This window comes from Heliangelus exortis, chromosome 12 (genome assembly GCF_036169615.1).
Source record: "Heliangelus exortis chromosome 12, bHelExo1.hap1, whole genome shotgun sequence".
Taxonomy (NCBI): Eukaryota; Metazoa; Chordata; class Aves; order Apodiformes; family Trochilidae; genus Heliangelus; species Heliangelus exortis.
The window spans coordinates 2,115,288-2,139,870 of NC_092433.1; the positions used below are offsets into that span (position 1 = coordinate 2,115,288).

Genomic DNA, 24,583 nt, shown 5'->3' on the forward strand with positions numbered 1-24,583 from the left:
CCCAACATTTCTAACTTTTCTGGGCCCTGGGATAACAACAAAGGAACTCTTAATTATTGTCTCAATAGCCCAGGTCCTCACCAGCATAAACCAGCTAAGCTCTAGCAGTGGTCTACTTGATAGCAGTAGCACTTCAAGCTCCTTGCTCTTGCTTGACTGCAGGTAAGCTATGGCATGGGGTCTCAACAGAGGTTCCTGTTCTGCTTTAGGATCCTCCTTCCTTGACTCAGATGAGCTCTGTAAGCCATGGTAATTTCTGAAAGGCAGTTGGGAGCACTATTGCTCAGGATGATTGTGCAGATGGGAGAGTGCAAATTAAAATTGTCTTCTTGATGTTACATCCCCTGGGAAAATCCTTTAATTTTTGATCTAGATCTATTTTCCCAAATTTTCCACTGTGAGGTGATTGTGACAGATTTCTGGCCACTATTAAAAAAAAATAACTAACAAACCCCCACACTGTTGACACTGAGACTTGTTGGAAGGTTTCTGCTTTTTTTGCTTTTAACTTTTTTTTTTAATCCCTGGGAGACATTTTGTTAGAGAAGATGCTGTGTAATTATTGCTCTTGCAAGGTTTCTGGAGATGGTTTATCTTTTTATCTTGTTTCATACCAACTTCATGCTTCCTCTCTGGGTGTTGCCTGAATCTACCTGAAAAATATCAGAACTTTAGGAACTATGAGTGAGGTTTGGGTTTCTTTTTAGGTCTGGTCTTATAAAATACTCATCTGGAGGGAGAGATGAGTAACTTAAAATATATGTGAGGTATTATTTGTCAGAAATGTATTTGAGAGGACATATTTAGAAATGATAGGCTGTTGTGCCCTCTGGGCATTATTTGCAGGGTTGTGTGACTTTGTTCATCAGTGTGGGGCATCTCAAGTGTGCTGCTCAAATATCCATTCAGTCTTTTTCTTGACTACTATTCCTGGTTTTATATCTTGCCACCATATCCCATTTGGTTTTTTTTGGACAGCCAATGCAAACTTGGAGAGTCATCTAAGATACCTGCTTATAGCCAAGACACCTGCTTTGTAATGTAAAGACAGTTACATTTTAGACCTCTTAAACATAAGAGGCTGCTGGCACTGCACTCTGATACCATTTTCATTAAAGCCCTTGTTTTGTCCCTTCTTTTGTGACTCTTCAACATTTTCATTCTAGTTGGAAAAGACCTTTAAAATCACCAAGCACCAGCTGGGCACAGTATTTCAGTGAAGAAGCTTCTGCTAACCTCTAGTCTAACCTTCCCCTGGCAAGAATTGAGGCTGTGTCCTCTTCTGTCCTGTTGCTTGTTAGTAGGGATTTTTGCTGAGAAACTTTAAGGTGTTCTGATGAGGATAAAAGTGAAAAGGTTGGAACTGAATGGCAGTTTTAACTTTTGTTCTGGCCTATGCTGTGCGCCCAGCTGGAAGTGGCTTGTCCCCATCACCTGGTAATAAAATGACTCTGGATATTATTGGTTGTCACTTGTTTGTCCTGGTGCTGATCTGGTACTATTACAATTTTAGAGAAAATCTCAGCTTTTAAGTATGGGCACTGTATGAATGTCTGTAAATACTTAGAGCAGCCTGGCTTGAAGTGCTCATGAGGAACACCAATAAATGTCCTTTTTCTCTATGGTGTTTTGTGGCATTGGTGTCTCTAGGTCCATTGCATTGCCCCCAGGAATTTTCTAAGCTGCTACTTTTGATAAGGCAGGGGCTGAGTTTATAGTACAATATCTTTTTTAAACTTCCATTTTTTCTGAACAAAGCAGAGTGTGAGGAGATAGGTAACAAACCCATGTGAAAGAAAATCTGCTGCTGTTATTCTCTGGAAAACCACTTAGGGTACCAAATACAGCAACTTTCATGGTAAACCTTCAGTGGCTTTTTTTGTTTGTTTGCTTGAATCCCACTGAATATGAAAGCTGCTGCTGATTGCCAAGGTCTTGTGTAACATCCAGTGTACAACATTCTGTGGCTCTACCTTGTTTACTAAAGCTGAAGCAATTGAGTAACTGTAAAGTACCAATTAACACCCTGCAGCTGAGCAGGTTTTAGGAGTGTAGGTCTGATAAGAAATACAGCTGCCTCCCCTCCCAGATCTTGCCAAAACCCACTGAAACTCTGGCATGTAAGATAGTGACTGGATTGAATGCCATGATGTTCCAGCAATCAGCACGTGTAGTCGGGAAGGGAATAAGAATGAATATTTCTGAAGAAAACGGCAGGAAAATGAGCCCAGTGCTTACCTCAGAAAGGTCAGTGACTTGAATGGATCAGCAGTCATTTTTACTAGCTGAGAATCTGGCCCTGGCACATAGGTCACCTACAGAGTAGAGGAAGAGATTGCTTGTCTTTGGAAAATCAGCCAGACTGAGGCTGTCTGTGGCTTTTAATGCAGAACTCCCTGTTCAGGTGCTCACAACAGCCTCTAAGCCTTCAAAGGACAGCAGCAACACCCTGACAGTTCATGGATACATGTGGCAGAATTTCATCTTCATGGCTGGCTGAAAAAGGAGATGGATGGTTCTGCTTTGCAGTGACATTTGGAGGGCTGTGGGGAAGATTGTTTTCCCCCATTTGCATTCAGCTACTCCAAGTGTATCCATTCCCACTGAGCATAAGGATGATTTTGATTTTACACAACAAGAGCTTCCAAGGAGGTGCTGGATTTACAAAAGCAGTTGCCAAGGGTATCCAAGGGGCTTGACAGATTTACAGACTGATGACATACTACTCGTGTAGTCTCACTGGAAACTGGGTTTGATAGAAATAATAAAAAATTGGAGGTGCTCAAGGACAGTGCTCAAAAGGATTTAGAGAAGCCATGGGACATTTTGGTTTGTCTTGGTATATACTGTCTTCCACAAAAGGGAGTTGAAGTGTGGTGGAATTTATTTATTATAGCTTTATACTTTTTTTATATTCAAAACAGATCTTCATTATACTCCACTTCTGTCTTTGCAGATTGCATAAAAATAAATGTGCAGTTTATGAAGGTAAAATCTTCAGGGAAAGATTAGATTAAAATTATCAAAGAGTGGTCTTTTTGTTTTTAAAGGTGTATGTGTATCTTGGCCAAAGTCATTTAGCAATGGAGAAATGCAAGCTTGGGAGATGCTCAGATGGACCTCTGAAAAACTTCACAGATTTCCTAGGTTATTTTTAAAAATCTGTTTTAAAACCCCCACACACTGATTTGCAGCTCACATCTGTACCAGCACTGACAGTTTTAGAAAGCCAACCCTATTTGGATTTTATTCTTTTCTTCCTTATAATAAGAGCTTGCTGCCTTGTCTTATAAGTAAGACAAAAGCTATTTTATTTCTGAGGAGCAAATGCTTCCTGAGTGAATCCTGTAAGACACTGGTTTTATTTTATGAGGCCCTTGTTTTCTTTTTATTTTATTTTATGAGACCCCTGTTTTCTTTTTGCTGCTATTTTTGAAGCTGTAAAGAACTGCAATAGAATTGCAGTGTAAGAGCAGAGCTGTTTATGAGGTGATTTGCTCCAGGTGGTTAAAGAAAAGAATCTCTGACAGGTGCATAAAATATGGCAGCTAAATATGTGAATAGCCATGTACCTGGTAGCTATAAGCCATATGTATGATGGCTACAGATCAGTTATTTGCATTTATATATGTCCTGATGTTAGAGGTGAGATGGAGGAGCAGAGGAATAATCTTGCTTCTTGAAAGGTTAGCTAGATGTTGTCTCAAAATAAATTGTATTCAGGCTCCCTCTGAAGCCATTGCAGCTTACTTTTCACAACATATTGTGGGCATTAATCACATTTGTGCATTTACAGTCAAGATTGGCTGCTTCCTCACTCCATGTGGACCATCTAAAAATCTAAATCTAAAAATCCCACTGATGATGTGTAATAAACATGTATAAAGCAAACAGAAAAATGTGTGGATTTACTGTCAGTTTTCTTCCTAAGGGGTGACAGAGATGTGCAGACTGAACTAAGCTGTTAGAAAATGCCCTTCTGTTGTTGAAGCAGAGAATGAGGGAAAATAGCTGTAATTGCACAAAGATTTCAGTTATACCTCTCTTGTGGATAGGAAGATGTGAATAATTAAGACTACAAAGGGATGACCACAATGACAAGAGCTTGTCCTCTGGTGTCCTCTTTGGAAAGCAGATAAAAAAATTGTTAAGGCCCAACTCCCTACCAGCCTTGCTGCACAGAGGAGACTTCTAGCAACAGTGGCAGAAGCAGTGCTGAAAGGCTTCCTACATGGCACTGCAAGAGTGGCTGCTCCTGCTTGGACTCTTTGGGATTAAAGAATGACCAAGAACTATAACTGGGGGCATTTTTTGTCCTTTCCCCAGCAGGTGTGGGATGTGGCAGCATTTAGGTCTGGAAGAAGAACTTGCAGCTGAAGAAGAGCTTTGAATAGCAGGAGGTAACCACCTCAGTTGCAGGACCTTGGGCTTGTTGTTTCTTGCTTGCTTCTGGATTTGACCCATAAGCAAGAAAGAAAAATCTGACTTGTGAAACACTGAAGCCTTAAAAAAATGCAGCAAAACAACAAAGAGCAACAAACAACAACTGAGTCAGAATGAGGAACACAAGTGATTATTGCACTTAGGCTGACACACACATTCCAGATGCTATCTTGTTTCTGAAAGCAAAATACATGGCTCCCTCCATATAGTTTTATTTATCAATGCTGTATTCATGCACTTTAATAGGGAAGACAGTGGCTAGTGAGAGAAGACTTATATGGGTACTACACAATCTCCTCTAATTATGTTATTAATGACTAAGCTGAGTGGATTTTGTGTGAAACACATTGTGAACCTCTCTGTTAAGCTAGTTAAGATCACATTCCTTCGTGTGTGTGTGTGTATATAATTTTTTCTAATGCATTTGCTGTGTTTCTAATGCATTGTAGTTGTGTATCTTTGGTGAGGGATTGTAGTAGTATTTGTTATGTGGTCCTTGCTATGGATTTTAGTTGTACAGGAGTTTTTTCTCTATGATGTTCCTACCTTCAAAATGGAGGATTTATGCACAAGTACTAGAAATGAGTGTTTTTCCAGAAGGAGGTTCTTGTAGTGGGAATCAGGGAGCTGGAAGAGAGGCTGGAAGTGTAAATGAGAAAGCCAGGGGATCCCTGCAGAAACCCAGAGCTCCACTGACCTGGACACACTGAGAGCAGTGGACAGTACATTTAGACACAGTTATGGGGAGCATGAAATACTGAATAGGTGACAGCTGGGGGGTGGCCCTTATTTTCATCAGGGAGGCTGAATTGGTTATTGTCTGGAGGATAGATACCACAAAAGAATGCTGCTTCTATTTATTTTTCATAGGATTAATTCAGTCCCAGCTACCAAATGTTACTGTTGCTTCCACAGAGTATTTCCAATCCTAGAACAGCAAGCTAAGATAATCTGCATTCAGTTTAGAGCAAGGCTCCATATTTTGTTTGAATTATGACAGCTTCCTTAAAACCAGAGGTGAAATCCCATCCCTAGTTGGATGGAAGAGGAATCTGAAATACATGCATCATGGATTATGTTGTGCTTGAAGATGTCTTGCAAATAAATTTTTCCAGCACTCTGGTTTAATGCTAGGAAACTTCATTTAGCAGGAGCATGAGTTATGTCTGCCATGTAGCAGTCAAGATTCACAGTTTTCACAGAAGATCTCCTACTACAGGAATAAAGTCTTCCTTTGTTTACAGGAGAGGGGGGGTAAACACCCTTCAGGCTGTTGTTTATGGCTGCTGCCATGTGATAGAACAGGAATATGCCTGTGCTTGTGGAATCTCAGATTGGCATCTTTACAGGAAGGGGGAAATCTTCAAGAGTAGCTTCAAGCTGACACTTTGTCATCTTGCAGTGATAAGCCCTAAACAGAGCTGTTGTATGCACTGGAGTATGTTATGAATAATAAAAATTGAATACTGGAAGTGTCAGAAATGGTAGTTTGTATTCAGTAGCTGAATTATGCAAGGTATGGAGTCCTGTCTGGTGTGGAACATTCTCAGTTAATGGGAATTTCTTTGCTATTAAAAGGCTTCAAGATTTGGTCCAATGGATCTTAAAAATGGTCGTGCTATTTGTAGGTGTGATTGGCAGATGTAATCCCTTTCCTGCTCTCATCTACATCTTTCTTTTCCTGTTCTGTTCCAGCCATTAGACCAAAACATAATTAAATCTACTCTTTCAGAACCAAAGTAGACATTAATCACTCAGGCTACTTTTTTCTTAGAAGTCTAAGACAGACAACTTAAGCCCACTGCAATGTACACTTAGGTATTTTTGGCTCCTTTGAAAAATTCAGACATGTTATTTAACATAGTCCAGTGGTGGTCTTTTATCAGCACTCTGTTAAAGACACAAATCTTTGATAATCCCTTTGCTGATAATGTGAATGAACTGGAAACATCATATGTTTTTAAAAAAATAATGCTACCATAGTTGTTGTTTCTTTAGTTGTAAGAAATGGCAAGTTTTCTTTTTTCTCTCTTTTAATTATACCACTTAATATCCACAAATGCTTCCTTAGCATAAGAGAAACCAACTTTTCCTCAGTTTTCCTGTATCCTTGAGTCAAGTAAGTGGTGCTTTGGTGATAGCCATTGCACAACCTCACTTTTACTTGAACAGACCTGAAAAAAACAACAGAACCAACTACAAAAATGTACGAAGTAGCACTGGTCCTACTAACATGTGGCAAGCAAGTAAAAATTTGCCTTCTTAGATAGTGTAAAAGCCTCATCCTGAATGTATTTGCCTTCCAGGTTATTACAGGTGCTTGATACACAAGCTGGTGTGACCTTTTGGACATGTAAAACTTCATATGATTTGAAGATGGGAATGATGGAAGACTAAAACTGGTCATGAAGTGTAGGCAACATCTGTGTTGGTATAAACAGCTAAGAAACAAGCTTCAGTCCATGAGCTGGACACTTCTTCCTCCTTCTCCCAGGAACTCCAACCAGTGTGACACCTTTAGAGATGTGGTGGGCCTTGAGAACAGTCATAGGATCCCAGACTGGTTTGGGTTGGAAGGGACCTAAAAGCTCATCCATTCCTAACCCCTTGCATGGTCAGGGACACCTCCCACAGCCCAGGGTGCACCAACCCCATCCAACCTGGCCTGGAACACTTTCAGGGATAGGGCAGCCACAGCTTCCCTGGGCAACCTGGGCCAGGGGCTCACCACCCTCACACAAAAAAATTTCTTCCTAGTGTGTAACCTAAAACTCCTCTTCAAGTTTTAAACCATTGCCCCTTGTCCTTTCACTACAACTTGTGTAAAAAGCCCAACCCCAGCTTTCTTGTAGCCCCTTCAGGTATTGGAAGGTTGCTATAAGTCAGAGTAAACAGTCATGGAAAATTTAGATTGGGAAGAACCCCTAGAGGCCATCAGGCTTGTGCATTTGATTGTGTGAGTTGATATGTATTTTTAATTGACTACTTTTGAACAGATCATAGGAAAGTTTTAACAACAAGAAATTCTGTGCATGTCACTCAGGTTGCTCACTTTGTTTCTTCCAAGCTGGTAGTTGGAAGACAATTTTTGTAGCTCTAGGAAGATGAATATTTCTCTCCTCACTGCAATAACTTTATAGTATGTCGTGCTGCTTGATAAGCTGTTTAGGCTTTTTTAAAATTTGCTCCACTTAACCAGATGCCCTTTTCCCTCAAAGTAACACCATCTCCCAGTGGAAGCTCAGGATATTCCCTGCTCAGCAGCCCCCAGCCCCCTGTCTGCACCATCCCTGCAGCCTGGCAGGGTATTGGGAGTCAGCCCATCCTGACTGCTTTACGTTGGCTCAGAGCTAAACCAGAGGACAAACACTTCACTCTGTGCTGTGCAGATAAGAATTAATGCTCATTTGTGAAGAAATCTGACCTGTTTTGCCATTTGTTACTTTATTACCCTCAGAGGGGTATAAAACCAACTGTGCATTATTCCTTAGGTGTCCCTATTTCCTGGTTAAAACCTGGGAGACAGTGCTTGAGAGGAGCCAGGATATGTTGCTTCCAGTGCAGAAATATGTCTTTTTCTTGTGGAGAGAAGATGCAAGGAATTGCATATTGTCTAATAGGCAGAAACAGATGATTTTATTTTTTTCCCTCTAGGAAAATGAAAGCATTGTAGAAAGGAGGGGATCAGTAAAGAAAAAAAAGTGTAGGAATAGAAATCCTTGCCTTATTTCAATCCAAGTTGGATGCTTTGGGGTTCTAGGAAAAATAAAAACTTAGACTGTGTGTGTTGGTATGAACAGGTGCAGCAATTGCCTTTGAAATGAGTCCAAGCAAGTAACATTAAGCCCTCATTTTACACCTCAGTGAATGCTGTGCAAAGAGCAGAACTTCCCAGCAGCATAAGCAGATATAATTCCATTGATAGCTTTGGCACTGAGCCTATTCACTTAAATCAGTGAAGTAGTATCTTCTCATGCCTCAGTAAACAAAACATTTTATATTATATAGGTCACTATTTGTTTTGGGACAGTTCTCAGTCTTTTGAATGCTTTCCCTTCCAAGGTTAACACTGTAATCCCCAAAAGAGCTTGAATTTCTTCAGCCTCCCAGTTCTGAAACTGGAAGGATGGTGGGACCAATGTTGCCTTCCTTCAGCTGAGACTTCTCAGACCTGGACAATGGGAACAGTGTTTCACTTGGAAACCTCTGGAGCTTCAGTCGAGCTCTTGGAGTGAGGGGAAGGGCTCACAAGATAGGTGGATGAATGCAGACAAACAAATGGTATGGAACAGCCCCCAGCATTTTAAAGAGAAATAATTTTAAAGCATTATTTTAAAGAGAAAACCTGTGGGGTGGGTGAAGGACCATATTTGCTTTTCTCAGAAGGGTTTGGTCAAGTATGCAGCTTCTTGATTGCCCTGGGCAGCTATTAGCTCTCTGACTCCAGCAGCTTTGCCACATAAATGGCCCTGATTCAGCTATTGTAAACATCCTGGGTGCTACTGTAATTTAAAGGTTAAAAAAAAAAAAAAAAAAAAGCATATTTTGCCATTGCTGCTGTATTTCTTTTAGTAGAAAGAAAAGAGATGTCCTGCTACAGAGATCTGTGTGCTCTTGGAGCTTGTTATTGGGTGTTTGCTTCAGTGTGGAAGGCAACGTTCCCAGCTACACGGCCTAGAAAATTGTTTTCCAAAAGAAAAATGAGTTCAGGAGGGCTATTAAGCATCCAGCACTGTCCTTCACACCAAATTGCCAAGTACCTGGCAGTACATAACACTATGACAAGTGTTCAGCCTGGGGGTGGTGACAAGGGATGAGCTATTCAGAACACACCTTCCTGCTCTCCAGTGAGTTTGCAGAGCTGCACTTTCAAAGTTCACATGTTTGGGGCTTTTTTGGAAATTGCTAAACTAAACAAGGATGTTCCACTGGCATCCAATAAACATGGTACCTCATAATACTGCCAGCTTTGTGCATTTTTGTAGTCATTTCCAAACTGCTTGGAGTTAATGGACCCTGAGACATAACCCAAGGATAGAAAGTTCTTCATGACTTTTTTTTTTTAAGCTTTTTTTGTAATTGGTTTTTGCAATTTTTTTTTTTTTTTTTTTTGCTTATTTCCTTTTGCACTGTTTTTTATAATGCCAAATTCATTATTTCAGAATGTGTAGAACTTTTGCTTCTCTTTGGATTTGTTTCTCAGAAGCTAGCATTTGGCACTATTAGCCATGTAGCTGTGGGAATTTCTTTTCAGCTAAGGGTTGGAAACTTTTAAATGGGAGGTAACTAAACACACCAAGCTTCTGCTGTAGTCTGAGGGAAATGAGCTTTAATGTGCCATTGGTTTTCTCTCTGGGTTTCTGACCAGCATTTCAAAGAGAAAGAAATCACAGGAGTAAACCTATGAGGACACTGTTTAGTCCAGTTATTGCTGTGATGGGATTCTGAGAGCTGGAAAAGACCATAAAAATACCTGTAGTGCAGATAGAGGAGAAGTAAAGCCTGTAATTCTCATTTTTAGGTTTGTTCCTTCATTGAACAGCTCTGGAACCTGGGATATGCTACTACATCTGGGGTGGAATTCATCAGCTATGTGTTAGAAAAGAAGAACTACAGATAGAGGGAATGCAATTACCAAAGCTGAAGCCTTGACAAAACTCTGGATTCACTTTTCAAAAAGTGCCAAGGCATCTTTCACAGTCACTAATTATGACTCTTACCTTTTGGATGGGACTCAAGGAGAGGCTTATTGTGAAGAATATGGCTGCAGAAATAATTTACCTGGCACATAAACAGTGTCTGCACACAGTAGTGTTCCCCAGGAGAAGACAGAGACAGCTGGGCTGCCAAGCAGTGCAGGTAAATTGTATCTGAAAAGGAAGTGTTGGTTAGAGAAGGATGTGGGTAACTGGTACCATATGTTGTTCCAAGCTTTTTTCTTCAACTGAGCAGTCATGTATTACAGTGCAAATAACTGAAAAGCCTTCAGAGACTCATCTCTAAGTTATTTTATGTGCTCAATGATAGCCCTGACTTCTCTGGGACCACAAAGATCTTGGTCCAAAAATCTTGGTTGCTCACTTTCTCAGACAGAAGCAGTGGCATTGACAAAGCTGGGGAAATGAGAGACAGACTCCACTTGTGAGGCTGTTGAGCAGCATAAAATAAGCAATATTTCAATGTTGATATGAAATAGCTACATCATATGTAGTAGGTGCTAGCTGTGAAAGAAGATTATGATGGAAAAAGGAGTTTCTTTCAGTTCTACAAGAATTTATGCTACTCCAAGATCTCTGTAAAGAAGAGTGGAATGGGACAAGGGGCAGAAATGAGGAATGCTGGAGTGTGTGCTGTGTATAAGGGATGGACTGTTAAGCTGGGCTGCAAAGACCAGATCTCTTCCAGAAAGTTAAGCCAGGAATGAAGTGCTCTTTACCAGTGGGTAGGGTATGCTCAAATAAGAATGAATGAAATATTAAGGGTTTCACATGTAAATGGGACCTCTGGCTTTCTGAAGGCCAATGGAACAAGACTTTGCAAAACCCCAAAAGGCACATTAGCAGTGCAGTATCCAAATGACATTTCAACCACTAAATAGCTGACTCTTGTATCCCATCTGTCATTGTTCTGTCTGTCTAGTAATTTCCTGGAGTCTTGTCACAGCAGAGTGTATTTATCCTCATCACAGATCTGTTTCACTTATCTAAGGTTTCCAATTTGGATGGGTGAAGGAATGTTGCTGCAGTGCAGTTCTCCAGTGTCTGGGACATAAGCTGCTTTCTCAGTGTGCTGCCCTAGAGCAGCTAGGGTAGTGCCCAGGACCTCACTTAAATCAGTTTTTACCCTGTGCCTTAATCATTAAAAGTCAAAAATCTTCACAGTCTTTGGAAACCAATAGTTTGTGATATAGTAGAGGATCCATCTTACTAATTCTGGCACCTGTACTCCTCTAATCCTATTAAAATACCACTCTACTGAGGAGTTCATGTGCAATGACCATCAAAATTACTTCTGTTCCCTTTCCATAATTCCTTGTTATTGCTGTTGTCTCATCAGTGCTTCTCATATATTGTCCCTGCTTGGAATGGCAGATAAAGTGAGCACAAAGGGCTGATGTGACCTTTCCATCCTGAGGGAAGTGTCTGGATTTAAGGAGTTGTTTCTGTTGCTGTATGTGCTACCACACTCAGGCTCTTCTGTTCATCTGGAGATCTTTCCAGGTCCAGCAAGAACCAGTGACAAGCTAGCACCTTTTGAACAGAACCAGTAGGTGAGTAACAACATGCAGGTACTGGAAATTAGGAAACTATGGAATGTCCTACATCCCAAAACTCCAGCTCTACAGGTTGTCCTATCCACATGTCTGTGTGGATATATACTCTACCTCTTGGTGGTGTTCTTGTTCACTTTTCCCCATCAGATCAGGATCACCAAAAAGCAAGGGAGGTGAAGAATGCAATGCCAGCTGTCCCAAGTTAATCTCCTACTGTGATGTGTTGCAGAAGCATGAAGTGGAAGGAAGGAAGAACAGGAGCTGAGCTGAGTTTCAGCAGTGCTTGTTCTTTAGGCTTTTAGCAGTGATGTAGACTCTTTCTGCTGCAGGGTTTGTTGGGGGGTGGTGGTGTGTGCCCCCTTTTCCTCTCCCAGCACTGTTGAAACACAGCTGCCTCTGGGAGTCTGTCCCTGCTCAGTGTTTCTGGTGCTCTCTCTGAGCTGCTTTATCCTTCCCTGATTACCATGGTTTCTTTTGGTGTCTGTAACCTCTCAGGCAGGTTAAGCTTCTGTTTAAGAAGTTTTGCCCCAGAGTGTTCAAAGTGTGCCTGGCAGCAGCCTTCCTATCATAAATAATGAATATTTGCCATTATAAAGTATGAAGAAAATGAACAGAGGTGAGGTTTTGGGTTAAAGGTGTGAGGTGTGTGTGTGTTTTGGCTTTTTCCTTTGCTGCTTTTTTAGAGATCTGTGCTCTCTATCTGGGAGATAGACTGGCTGTATGAATTGCTATTTAATCAGAGATGCTAATTAAGTCTTAGCTCTTTAATGCTTTCATGGGAGAGCTGTGTAGGATTTGCAGTGGCTGGAATTGCAATTGCAGGCAATTAAGCTGCTCTTGGCTGGGTAGGGCCTGGAAGTGTAGTTTTGTGAGGGATATTAAAGACTTAGAGATCCTGCCTAATACTTTCAACACTTTCCTTGGTCTGAAGAAGTGGTTATTTTGAAAAGGAAATGATCTGAAGCAGTGAGACACTGAAGAATTGATTTCAGATTTTATGTAGCCTTTTATTTGTGTTTAATTACATTGGTACATCACCTTTTATGACAGTTAATTTCTAGTTAAATATAAAACCCATTCTTAACAAAAAACTCAGTTTTTCAGCCTTGCTTGTTTAGTTTTATAATAAAATTGAGAAATGAGGATTCTTAGCTGTGGTTATCTGCTATCTCACCCTGTGCCAACAGAGGGTTTCTACTTCCAGGTCTTGGCTATACTTTTTAATCAAGTGGGTCAGACTTAACACATGAGGAATTAATTTTATTAATTATTATTATTTTATATATATATATTATATATATATATATTATTATTTAAATGAGGAATTTTGCAACGACAGACCCAAAGAACTGTAGGATTTATGAGCTAAAGTGGGAGAAAACGTGTGTCATACATGTCAAACATGTCTCAGGTTTATGTAGTGTAGAGGTAAAACCAAGCCAGAACTAAACACTGCAACAAATGGTGTGCAGGTCTGCTTAAGAATAGGCTAGGATTTCTTTTAGGGCTTGGGGTTTTTTTTAACCTCTCAAACTCTGTATCTATCTATAAGTTGACTTTGTGGTGGCCACCACTGTCTTTGGTCCTCTAGCAGCTGGTTCATAGCTTTGCATCCAGTAATAATGCCTTTCCTACATGGTGTATGGGGCAGAAAGGAGAAGAAAAATGTTTTTCTTTGAATACTGCTTGGAAAGGCAGAACTCTTAGGAAAGAAGTAAATCAGAGGCATTTCAGATACACAATGCCAGAGAAAGAGAGCTCAAGATGGACTTAAGAGGTTTTAGATGAAAAGTATGGTACATAATCAGCCTGGGAGACTTGAGGAGGTTTTTCACTATATTTTCAGCAGAATCAACTCTTTCCCTCCCCCTTTCTCCTTCACTGCTGTAGCAGCCACTTTTCAGTAGGGCAAGAGCTACTCAAAATGGAAATGGAATAAAGAGAGAGTCAGGAGACCTGAGTGGGCACAATAATGTCATAAGAAACCAAGTCAGGTCTCATGGATTAAAGGTCAGATGGTTGGTCTTTCCCTGCTCCATGAGCACAGCATGGGAAGCATCCCTTTTCCTTAGCTGGGGTACTGAGGTAGTGCTCTGTCTTGCTCTTGTGTCACTCAACTCTGTTGCTAAATTATGCTAAACTGTGGTGCTGTGCTGATAAACTGACAAATATTAATTGAGGGCAACAGGAGCCACACACCACAGTGATGCAAATAGGGTTGAAATTACCAGTGCCAACATCCTCAAGCAAATAAACCTAACTCAGCAAACCAGCTTGGGTGCTAGCAATGCTACAGTGGGTAAGTTGATGAGCTTATTCAACTGGGCTGCATGCAGTAGCTGAGCTGGCTTTTTCAGAGCCATTTTAACTGTCTTGGTGCTGGACTGCATTGCTCAGTGCAGATAAACACTCCCTGGAGCTTGTGCTGATTTGTTATGTGATACATGGAATATTTAGCACTAGCTCTCTTTTTTCTTTGTGCTCAGCCACAGGGGTGGCAGTCTGTCTGCAGTGGTGCCATCCTAGCTTCAGGGCTTCAGTCTGCTCTAGACTGCTTTCATTTAGTTACATTAAATAAATGTTAAAAGCAGAAATGGTGATTGGTAACTCTTGATAGTAAATGGAGGCTCTGTCTTTGTATTTGAAACCTATTCCAGAGCTGGGTTTGGCTGATTTTCTCCCTCAAGATTATACAAAGCTTTTACTATAGTGGTTTGAGTTTTGGCTTACTACTATGCTCCCCTTCTTGCTACCAAGCTCCACAGGTGGAGGAGGGAAGCTTTTTATGTCAGGGATCAGACTTCAGATGCTAAAAGCTCCTCAAGAGCCAATTACTCCTAAAGCTCTCATTCAAATACGTGGGAATTGGTGAGACAAATCTTCTGGATACAGCAAATTGCAGTCTGATTGGGAGAGAGAAGGACAGGCATTACATAAGCTGTTCTTTGGAAGTTCATAGTCAACAAAATTGGTGACCTTTCAAACTTGAACATCATCCATCCTGGACTGCCATACTGACCTCAGGATGGGAAGAGGTCACAGCTTGAAACACACACACAGCCCATCAACCATCTCATTCTCCAGTTCCAGAGCTTGTGCTCTGAATGAGTTGGAAATCCTGGGGCTAGAGAACAACACATGGCCTTCAAGAAGGGGAATAGTTTACAACTGCAGGTTAATCAGTTCCTGGGAGATGGCTGTGGCCATTTCACCTTTCTGAGTCTCCGTTTATATTTGCTTTAAAACAGACAACAAACTTATGAGTAGTATTTTTTATTTTTAAAAGCTGTTACGTGTTACCTTCCACCAGCAAGGAATTTTTGCCCAAGATCAGTGTTTCCTTAACCTTTTCCATTGTGAAAACATGTATGTTTCTAAGACCCATTCCATGTTTGCCTCTAAACCTGCTCCTGCTCTGGAGGCTGCCTGGGCACTGCTAGGACAGGAACTGAAGTAGAATGCATCGATTCTGGGGAGCCCCTCTGGGAGGATTAAGTGAAATTTTTCAAGGGAAAAGCATGGAGTGGAACATGTTCTACAGTGTGGCAGCAGAGAAATAGATGCTAATCCAGCCTCAATAACATTGGGATACTTGGAAGCCTGCTGTTGAGTAACATTGTTCATTTATTATCCATAAGCAGCTGAGAATACAGATTTTCTTGATTGGCGAGGAAATGACTGTCCCAATTTTCAGGCTGTTTTCTCAAATAAATTAAGGGAGGGTATTACTGCATCTGTGATTGCCTGAGGACACTCTTCTCAGATCTCCACTTGAGAAGGTCTGGCACAAAATCTAATTTGGACACAGAGAGAAAACAGGGGTCATTTTTTAGAACGTGAACGCCAGAATTGTGCTCTGCAGCGTGTGTGCACGTGGCTCTCTGCAGTGGAGATCAACTCTGCCAGCTCAGAGCAGAGCTTGGGGGCTGCCAGGTTTTACAGGTGGTGAGGAGCAGGATTTCCAGATGTGCTGTCTTAAATCAAAAGTTGGGCTGCAGCTGGAGCTCTTGGCACGGTCCAGCTAGAGGAGGAGATTTGAGCTGTATTTTTCTTATTGTTAATTTCATTAATAATAGAGCTGTTGTCCAGGAAGATATTAAGTTCTTGAACCAGAGATGCACAGGCTTTAAGTGCTTCACTTGAAAGGTGCTTTTATTGACTCAAAAGGTATTCATCAACATAGCTTGTATTACAAATATTTTCATGGCATTTTTATACGTGCTTACAGTCATTAGTTTACAAATGATGATTGAATTAGCAAATTACATTCCTTCACCCTTGGCAAGTGCCCCAAACCTTGCAATTGCAAGGCTGTAGAAGTCTAAGGGGGAGAAAAAGCACTTTGCATAAAGGGAAAAACCAAAAAGCCCCTCAACCAAATGACTTGCTGCAGCAAGTAAGGTTTTGCCTGATATAATTATTTTTCTAGCCAGTCAAATGGGATTAAAGTGATATCAGTACGACTGTTCACATCCCCAGGTGTGGACCTGGAAAAATGTTTTCTGATGGGCTGTTGTTCATGTCAGGCAGATGGAAATAAAGCTGGCAATCTCACAGATTGGTACAGGCTCATGAGTTTTGAGGACAAGGTAAACCCCATTTGTACTCCTAGCTGACAGGAAAACAGATTTTTCCTTTTGAAATGTCTTCCTGATGAACTGTGTACCTGTAGAAAGGGCTAGCTTAACCTAATCCTCTCTAGGGGAAAAATTGGCAAAATCCTGTCTCCCATGAGTAATATTTTTGCTCAGGCAGATTACTATTCAAACAAATGGGGGGCTGGGAGGAGATAGCCCTCTGCTTTGCTTTCTTATGAAGGGTGTTTGCCTTCTAAGCCTCCAGACTTTATACTGAAAAACGTGCCCCTGGAGATCACAGAAAATTGTGCCTCGTTGTGACTGATACAGAATAATTAGGTTTCTGCCTTTGTACCAACAGCTGCCCCCTGAGGAACCTGAACAGTCAGTAGGTTGGGACTAGAGATTTAACACTTTTTTTTTGAGAAGATCTGATCTTTTACTAACAAGGTTTATCAATCATCTCTGTCTGGCCCTTTTGAAAAAAAGAAACCTGACACTTAACTTACCCAGGTAACATATTTTGTGCCAGACCTGCAAGTTTTCTACATCTCCTGACAGGTCTGGACCTGTCATCAGCTTAATTATCCCAGATAAGTACCAGGCCAGAGTGACAGCAGCAGCACCCACCCAGCTCTTCCAGAACTGGCAAGCACTGGTTCTGGGCCATAGATTGAGAGGGGGAAATCATCCCAGATACTGATTCTTGTTTTCAGGTTGCAGCATTTGTTTCCAAATTGTCTTGTCTTGTCCTTGATGTGTTGATGTTCACCAGATGGTGTCTTACCTTTCTGCTTGATAAAAGCAGCAGGCTTTGAATCATGACAGAAACCAACATTTGGTGCTATCTGGCTTCATGACCCTATCACTTTCAGTTATGAGTAATGTCAGTGTTACCAGAGCTTCTGGTAAGTTAGCTGTAAAAAACAAAACAAAAGCACAACAAAAAACACCCCACAAATTAATTCCTCCATGAGGCAGAAAACTCTTAGCCTACTTCTATGCTATACCAAGCAGAGATTTTTGTCTTGTATTCCAAACTGTCTGAGCAGTAGCCCTTCTTCATGCTCCCAAACAAGAATTCTTAGTAGGCATGCAGGAGATGTCCTAAGAGATGGATCAGTCTCTTCCTTCTGATTAAAGCAGCAAAGCTTTGAGGCTTCTTAGTAGCTAGAAAGCTGGAGACAGGTAAAACCAAAACTGTGGTGATTGTTTCAGAATGCATCTCCCCCATACCAGAAACCTTGGCTCTCCATTTCAACATGCTCAGGATAATCCTACACTAAAGGCTGTTTAAATCATCAGTGTCATCAGAAGGGAAAAAAGGCCCAGGTATACTATTAGCCTTATAAATAAAATGTCACACCAGGGTTGCCCTAGACCAAGGGACCCTAAGCTTGCTTGGCCCAGGGCCTGTAAGATGGACAAGAAACATCCCCTGAGGAGGGGCTGCACCCAGAGCTTCAGGTTTGGTGCTTTGCCAAGTCCAAAAATGAGCCCCACTGTCATGTACAGAAGATTTCCTGATGGGAGTGTATGGAGAATGGAAGGTTTGTGTCCCTGGAAGTATATTAAGTTGCAGGAAGCTGAGTCTGAGATGTTGCTGAATTGTGAAGGGAAGGAGGGCTTAGCTCCAGAGCTGCAAAACACACAGAATGTGTTTGGTTTTTGTTGCAGATATTAATGCCAAAGTTTTAGAACAGAATCTGCCCCCACTGCCTGTTTTGATACAAACTTTCAGTGTAGGCTTAAAATCATCTCAGACAGGAGCGAAACCTTGCCCAGTTGGTGTTGGAAGGCAATGGAGCCATCAGTTAAGACCAGCAATGACTGATTTTCCTGTATTGACCACTTGCAAGACTTTCAAATTTATCTTGAACTTTTTTACAGTGCAATGCAAGCAAATGGTCCCATTTATCTCCTACCTTCAGAGTAAGCTGATTGTTTGTCCTTATCACTTCAAGCCAGAAAATTTTATAGATTTGCTTGGCACCTCAATATCATAGCTTCAAATTCATGATTTGGCAGGAGGGGAGAATTTCTTGTTTCCATTTAAACTGCTTTTAGTTCAGTATGAAATCCCATTTAAGGTTTGGATTGATGTTTGAAGATGAAAGAAACTAGAACAGAAATAAAATGTGGCCTTAGCATGGAGCTGGACTGAAAAGGGTAACCTCAGATTCAGGACTTTTCTTTCTCTCTGGTCTGCAACCCCTCCAAAAGGGAATGAGTCTTCTGAACATGTGCATGCACCCGTGGACTTTTTTTGTTTGTTTTGCACTGTATGATAACTGCATAAATACCCAGAAAATAGGGTGCTTAAAATAGGCCACGAGCCAAAAAGTGAAGGCAGCACCAACAATGGAATTGTGTGAAATGTGCAGTGTTGAGAGCTGCAGTTGTCAGGTGAAAGGGTTACAAACACAGAGCAGCTGCCATGGCTGCCTCCTCTCCACCTGGCTGGGGGAAGTTCAGGCCTGCATTCTGTGTGGCTGCCAAACCTGGAGAAGGGGTTGTGTGGGAGTCAAATGAATTGCAATCAAGTGATGGAAGCTGAAGGAAGCTTGACTTGCCTGGAGATGACATATCCAGCCTCTAAAAATACAAACCATTACCCCTCTGTTTGTCAGGCTGTTTCTCAGCTCCATGCTGAGACTGATGCGTGGAGCTTTGTGGGTCCTTGGTGTTGGGGGGGTCTCTAAGCTGTAGACAGTGTCCCTCTCTGGAGCTCATCCCAAGTGACTTGCCCAGTCACACAGAGAAAAATCTCATCTCAGATATGCCAAGATGTCACCCTCTGAAGAATGAGCTGGCCATGGCACTTTTAGGCAGTGTTTTCAGGTTTAAGACAAACCCAAATTTAGAAGCTGGAGATGGCAAAAGGAGTACATAAAATTGTGGGCAAACATCCAGCACAAAAAGATGGTTGTTTTGTGGTTTGGTTTATTCTGTTTTCTGCCACGGTTTGTTTTTACTAGACCACAGCTTTTGAAATTTTGTGACTTTTTTTTTTTTCTTCTTCATTTTACAGAAATTGTTTCTCTAGTGCTTTGGCTTCATAGTGAAGCATTAAATTGAAACTCGTGTATTTTTCTTAAAGGGTTTACAATTCTTTTTGTTAACCTTGTAATTTCTCTCTCTCCCCTTCCTTTTCAACTGTGAAGAGTTAACAGCCTTTTTAGATCAGATATCCATTTTAAGGTAGGATCTGGTCTGAATTTGGCCTGATGAGGAATAATGTGGGGAAATACAGGTTGAAGCACACTGTTCAGTTAGTGGAATTCTTGGTGTTAGGATCAGATTCTGTGCATTTTGGGCTGGAAGGCTTGGTGAGGGCCCACAGCCTGCAGTGGGCAGCATTGCCTTTGCTGCAGCTCTCCCTCTCAGCAGTGGCTTCTTGTAGCAGGCAAGCATCCTGAGCCTTGCTAGGAAACAGGAGTCATTCACAGGCTGGTGATTGATAGCCCGTGCCTCTATTAAATGTGGAAAACTTCAGACTGGAATGATTCTCCTCCTGATGCATTCTGACACTTGGAGCTATGTGCTCCTAACCATTCCTGTCCAAAGCAATAACACAGTGACCAGTGGGAGATGCTGACAGACCCCAGGCAATCCAGAATTCCAGGAAACATGATCAGCACATAGAGAAGGAAGGCAGAGTGTGTTGCATCCCTTTTTCACATCATATTTTCACCAAGGGAAATATGTAGGTCTTCAGGACATGGCAGCTCCCAATGAATTGGGCAGCGTGGCAGTTTTCATAGACTTCCACCAACATCAGTGACCCCACTCTGATCACTGCCTCAGGGGAAGCTCTACCAGATCTGACCTGAACTAAAAGCTATTGTCCTGGTAGACCATTTTCATACAGTTAATTCATCCTTCTTCAGCCTGTGCAGACCTCAGCTATCTCCAGAGGAGCAGGGTGGGACTCAATGATTTTTTGGGGTCCATTCCAACCCCTAACATTCTGGGATTCTGTTGCTGCCATCCTCCAGTCCAGCTTCCACAGTGGTGACACCCTGCCAGCAACACTGCAGGACCTCCAGTCAGGCTACCTGGGCATGGCTACCTGCCAGCAAATGTGGCTATAGCATAGCAGGGCTATGCTGTTCTGTTCTTATGGAAGAAAACCAGCATGCCACTTACCAGACTGATAAAACTTAAATTGCAAGCACTACCTCCAGTTACTTACAGGCAGATATTTTTTTGCCTTTTTTTCTCCCCCCCTCCCGCCCCCCCCCCCCCCATCACTCTTGTGTAGCAGGAGGCTGTGATTTTTGCTGGAGCAAAGATCCTTTCACATTCTTTTTCTTGCCTTCTGGAAGCAAATAGTCTTTCATACCTAATCATTTGTACATGATGGAAATAAAAAGAGGCTATTAGAAAAGTGTAGCAATATTTTTATTGAAGGTTCGGGGGTTGCACTGGAACTCAAAGAAACTCTGCTCTAAATTCTGCCCCAGCCTACTGCTTGGGCAAATTACTTTGCCTTTCTGTTGTGTTTGCTGCTCCCTTTTTCCTCCCTGGCTTCCTGCTTTGGGATGTCTCCAAGGTCCTGCCTTTGTGCAGCTCTCTGAGGTGGCAGAAATCCAATGCCTGTCAGCAGGAAGCCAGAACTGCCCAACTCCTGCCTGCAGCAGCTCCCTGGGACCCCTCTGCCCAGGGCAGAAACCCCTGGGGCAGCTGGATCGTGGCTACCAAACAAAATGGGCCAGCAGAAGGACAGATGGGCAGGCTCCTTACCAGCCTCCTCTCCTGCAGGCAAGGGGGAGAGGGCTGGATGGGAGAAAGGGTATGGAAAGGGAGCAGATCCAGTGATTGTCCATACCTCTGGATCAGTACTGTGCTTGATTTCTGGTGTTTGGAGAAGGACAGTAAATCCCCTGCTCTACTGAGCTTCTCCTTGGCTGTCTCCTGTGGGGAGGAGGGAGCAGGGGTATTTCCTGGGTGTCAGGAATGGGATCCTGGATCCTTCTTTAGCAGCTGTCAGGATGCTGACTCCCACCAGTCATGACCTTTTTTGAACCTCTCTGTGTTCCCTAGCAGTTTTCAACACTGAAAACCAAAATGGGCTCAGAGGGAAGGCCTTTGAAAGGACACTGCACAGATGCTTATTAATACCAATTATCAGAAAACAATCCCACCTAACATGCTGATAACAGGCAAACCCATTTTTACGTAACAGTAACTTAGATTACTGCCCTCCTATATAAAAACTTAAGATGGAAGAGTGTACAGTCAGTAGACAGGAGTCCAACTAAGTAAGGGAATGCTTCTCTAGAGCAAGTCCTGTTGAAATCTGACTGTGGTGAAGCTGGAAATGGATGTTTGGCTGCAGTAGATGGTATTTATTATATTTTTTTGCAGTAGGCAGTCTAGAAGGTAACAGAAATTGTGACAGAGGCTTTGTTGCAAAGAAATACAGCAATGGGAAGAACAAAGAAAACACCATAATCAAGGTAGGAATCACCACAATGATAAATGCAAATCTGCAGTCCAGGTTCTACGTGCCATTTGGGTTTGCTGTAAATTGCTAGAAATGTGTCTGAAGTTTGGCCCAGAAATCTTTTGATGTGTAAATATAGAGTATTAGGGACAGAGTGTGCTAATATGAGCTGAGCAATAATATACTGAAATAACACATAACTACCCACAGCCTCATTAAAATCACCAGGATTGATTGGGGAGTAATGCCAGTCAGTGTAAAAGCCTTGTAAGAGGCTGAATATTGTTACTTAGTTTTCATATTGTTATAATTGCAAAGGTATAATCTTTGCTTCTGTTAAAAAAGAAAGATGAAACTTTTTTTGGAGGGTTACGTGATAAATATTTATTGAAGGATTTGGCCACAATATGGTCCTGATAGCAATACCATACAAGAGACAAGCACTTTCTGCAGGCAAGAGCTTCTTATCTTGTGCATCAAGAGCAAGTTTCACACCAGGAGGACTCTGTGTACTACAGGAGATGAATGAAAGTCTCATTGCTGAACTGAAGGTGGGTATAGGGAGAAAATGGTTGTGGTTTGGGCTCTAAATTGCACCAGGATCTCAATGCCACAGAAATGTGACTTGCTTTTGTTTTGATGATTGGCTTCTGGGTTTTATCTTTATTTCTGAAGTACTGAATTTTTCTTGCATGTTCAGCTTGGAAAATTGAGAAGTTGCTGGTTTTCTTTCTTGGTGGTGGTGTGACAAATTCTTCATGCCATAGTTGCACATTTCCTCCTTTTCACTGCTGCGGGCTCTTGTGACAACTTCTGTGCATCCTGTGAGAGACAGAGAAGTGCTGTGGAAATGCTGGCACACCTTACAAGACAATATTTTTTAGGAAACTTTTACTCCTTTCCTTCACATGCAGGCTCTGCTGGGTAGCTACAGAGATTTATTCCTTTAGGGGTAGCTAGAACTGGGAGCAAGGTGAGTTTTCACATCATGCCTTAGGACCTGAAGCAGTCAGTGGGTTTCTTCTCCATGCTGCTGTTTCACTCCCAACAGCTTCTGTTGATCAGGGTCAGGCATATTTGACAGATAAGAACCTGAAATCTCAGACTTCTCTTTATAAGCTTTGTAAAATCAACGAGAGGCAGGAGATGGAAGTTATTTCTTTTCCTGAAAAGTTGCAGTGTACAAGCTTGTATTAGACATCAGGGAAGCCACGTGAGACCATGTCACTGTGCACATCCCAGCACCAAGAAAAGATTCTGCCTGTTTCAGTCGTGTTGGATCCCACTGCAAGAAGCAAGCTTGGCCAGTGTTTGCCTGCTTGAAAGCATCTTTATCTACTTTCTTTAAATGTTATTTTTAGATGCCTTCATGTTCATTTGGTCAAAGCCACTTTTTTTGGCCAGTCCTGCCCCTTGTCACTGGAAGGGCTGTTCATGCTGTATCAGGTTAGTGGGGTGGCAAATTTTTATTTGTGCTACTGTATTTAAAAAGCCTCCTGCCCAAGCAGCAGTTCAGGAGAATGGTTTTGAAGCAGAGATGAGTGTGGGGTGGAGAAGGAATGTTGGTGTGCAGGACATGTCTGTGTGCCACTGGAATGCACCACGAGTCCATCTTACTGAACCTTGTTTCATGATTCTCCACTCAACAGAGTGCTCACACCTTTTTTACCCCAACCAAACCAGAGTACTGTTCATAAAACAAAAACCTTGTAATGCAGCATGTAGGTTTTTAATGCATCTTTTTTCCTGTTATGTACACTCTAAGGATTTTCCAGCACACTTCTCCCAGCTGCCAATGCCACATCAGTTACCTGCAGGTGCAGCAGGTTTTGTGGATTGTCATTTCATACCTACACTTCACAGCTTTCCAAAACACCTCAGCAAAGTGAATATATGGTGTGTAAATATTGAAGAAGGAAGAGTAGGGAGATGCACTGAATGTCTACCTGTGGCTCATACAACCAGCTGGTCAGTGGATGTCTCATTTAGATTTCCCTCTGCAAGTGTTGCTGGTGTCAATAGTGAAAGGAATGGAGCTGGCTGTGCAAATTTAATCAGAAGGTGCTTAGAAGTGTGACACTCCTCTAGATCTGACTTTTTAAGTTACTATTGTTATTTTTTTAGTCAGGGGGAGGTCTTTGTTAAAGTCAAAACGTAGACTTGTAGTGGGAACAAAGGATCTTTTAACTTGAATATAAGATGCTGCTATGGACAAGCAACCAATCTGATTCAGATACTACACACAGCACTCTGTCTGGGGCCAACTTCAGAAGTGCTAAAATCCAGCTGAAGTCCTTCACTTGTTATCTTATCTTTGGAACACCTAGTGTGCTTCACTGACTAAATTATGGTGAAATTCTGTGCTATTTTACTAGGCAGTAAAAATATTGAGCCAGCATTTAGTTTATGCAAACTAAACACAGTAAAACCATAACAGAAAGACTCATGCCATTAAATTTACCTGAAATCTAACAGTGTTTTTCAGATGAGGCCCTGTTGCTACCAAGCTTTTCTGCAAATAGATATTTGCATAAAACCTAAGCCCTTTATTATTCCTTTAGGTACATCCAAGTGAAAATCTGGACAGTGGTATTGAATTTTGCACCTTTTTGAGGTGAAAATAAAATTGTCTGTGTTCAGCTTCTGGAACAGTGATGCTTTTCCTGCCCATGTGTCTTGCTTCTGACTGTTCTTGCTGCTGCTCTTTCACATTGCAGAAGATCAAGGCAGCTTCAGTTTCCATTTACTCACTGGTTTGCCAGAGCTTTGTGGAGCACTCAGCTGGGGAACCAGATGCAGCTGAGGGCTGATTTTGTCACAGTGACACTGGATTCCACACAC

The 24,583-nt window shown here is 41.8% G+C and overlaps 1 protein-coding gene across 3 annotated transcripts in view; it reads left to right on the forward strand.

Annotated features, from left to right (window-relative positions):
* Positions 1-24,583, forward strand: part of SLC6A1 (solute carrier family 6 member 1) — a 61,680-nt gene that overhangs the window by 9,615 nt on the left and 27,482 nt on the right. Inside the window, exon 1 of one of the 3 annotated variants that reach the window (XM_071755405.1) lies at positions 2,158-2,247. The exons of the other annotated variants lie outside the window; for them this stretch is intronic. The gene's annotated coding sequence lies outside the window, so the exon portion shown is untranslated. Of the gene's footprint in view, positions 1-2,157; positions 2,248-24,583 lie in introns of those variants that run through there. 3 annotated transcript variants of the gene reach the window in all.